Raw genomic sequence first — 2,103 nt, 5'->3', positions numbered from 1 at the left:
TTCATACAGACCACAGACACACTCCGTGCAGTATATAGAAGGAACTTGGAGCTGACAATGTGAAAAAGGAACTGGAAATAAAAAAACTTAAACTGGAAATTGAACTCTTGGAGTTTAAAAAAAAAAAAGGCATTCTAGTAAATGATACCTTTTTAAAATGGTTTGATAGCATGACATTATGTACTAATGCCTTGTTCTGTCTTTTTCTTCCCAGCAAATGCAGACAATAAAAAAAATGAATACACATTCAGTGAATGACTCTTTATTTTTCACACCATCACTGGTGGGTAAAATATTGGGCAGTAATTGCCTGCCAGATGACTGCACCAGTTGGGTGGTCCGTCACCGGATCAATTATATCAGCTGCTGCTACCAATGGCACATGAGGGGTTTGTTCTGTCCTCATCATTGCGATGTTGTGCAGCACCACACATGCAGTGATGATTCCACAAGCACCCTCAGGACGTACCCTCAGGCCACGCAGGCAGTTGAACCTGCACTTAATGACCCAAAATGTCATTTCTATCCTGTCCCTGCACTTACCCAGAGCCGCATTAAAGCGACTCTGTGGTGTCGTGTCAGGGTCAGGATGGGGGTCATTAAGTGCTGGGTACAGGCGTACCCTCTGTCCCCCACAAGCAGTCCATCAAAGAGGCCTAATGAAGAGAGAAATAAATACTTTGTCATTCTCAACAATTAAAGGGGTGAAAAAGAAGGAAAAAGGATTATTTATCATATAGCCTACCTTGTTGTAACTGGTGACCCAGTGCAGACTCGCAAAAAATTCTGGAGTCATGTACGGACCCAGGCCATCTTGACCCAGGCCATCTTGTAACCATCAATTGATGTGCAAACACCAGTCATCCGTTAACGGGATTTCTGGTTAAATTTAAAGAGAACACTGCACAAAGGTGGAAAGCATAAAGAGATTCCTTTAATAAGACCTATGATGCAACTGGATATTTCACTCATGTGAAAAGTCTGTCTAGACAATATTGTGTGCCACTGATAAAAGCCTATACATTCACTGTGCATCTGCCACCGATCACCTGCAGAAATTATTTTTGAGATTTCACCTGCACATTGATGCTGTGGATGGATTTGCGGTTGACATAGTCAGCCTCATGTTCCCCCGGGGGCCCCGTGATGGGTACATGTGTGCAGTCCACAGCACCAATGATCCTGGGGAATCCTAGCTACATATATTATAGGCTATATTAGATTTCATTAGGCAAGCAAGTAATACTGATGATGTAGAGGGGTATGAAAGTACATTACCAGATATTTTATAGAATCCTTCCTTAACAAGCATTGTGCTCAAATGACTTGGGAACACTACAAACATATTCAGCTTCTCAGTAAGAGCAAGAACCACTTTGTGGATGGCGCAACACGCAGTGTTCTTGCTCAGATTTTCTGCATCACCAACTGAATGTAAGTAGGTTCACGTGGCAAAAAAACAAAGGGCTACACAAACAGTTTGCCCGACAGTGAGCGCACAGCTTCTTCGAGTGGCATTCCTGACACTCGGCTCAATAAGTGAGCAAATGTACCGTATTCCCTCGGCTGAAAATCTATATTGCTCATAGAGAATTTCATCAGGAGATGCCAGCGGATCAGCACGATCTCGCTCAAGTCGTAGTGCTGCCCGAATTATTCTTGCTCCCCGGTCCACCGGGTTCTCAATGAATGGTGACGCCATCTCCGAATGAGTTACACAGAGAAACAGCGGCGCTTTTATAGCCGATTTTAAGCTGAAACTCTGAACATAACCTGGTTGGGACCAGGTTATGAGCTAAGCATAAGTTACCATGGTGATCTAGCCGGGTTAAAAGAGAGCCACCTTTGTAGTACAGGGAAGCCTGGCTTTAGACTCAACATACCTCGCTAACCCACTAAACTGGCTTCACAGTACACCCCTCTGGGCCCTGAAAGTTAACCCAAAGAAAACAAACATTTTGATCTTCCAGAAGCAGTCCAGAAGTCAGGACAACGCACACAATTTCTATTTGGAAACCACTAAATTACGACATACACAAAACTACACCTACCTTAGCCTCAACATAAGCTCCACAGGAAGCTTCAACCTGGCTGTGAAAGATC

At 43.7% G+C, this 2,103-nt stretch overlaps 1 pseudogene; it reads right to left on the bottom strand.

Annotated features, from left to right (window-relative positions):
- Positions 1-277: 277 nt before the first annotated feature.
- On the bottom strand, positions 278-1,702 carry LOC115580349 (putative nuclease HARBI1; annotated as a pseudogene).
- Positions 1,703-2,103: the final 401 nt, after the last annotated feature.

The sequence above is a fragment of the Sparus aurata genome, chromosome 4 (assembly GCF_900880675.1).
Source record: "Sparus aurata chromosome 4, fSpaAur1.1, whole genome shotgun sequence".
Taxonomy (NCBI): domain Eukaryota; kingdom Metazoa; phylum Chordata; class Actinopteri; order Spariformes; family Sparidae; genus Sparus; species Sparus aurata.
Note: the sequence above shows the minus strand (reverse complement) of the source record. Positions and strands in the feature narration are given on the sequence as shown.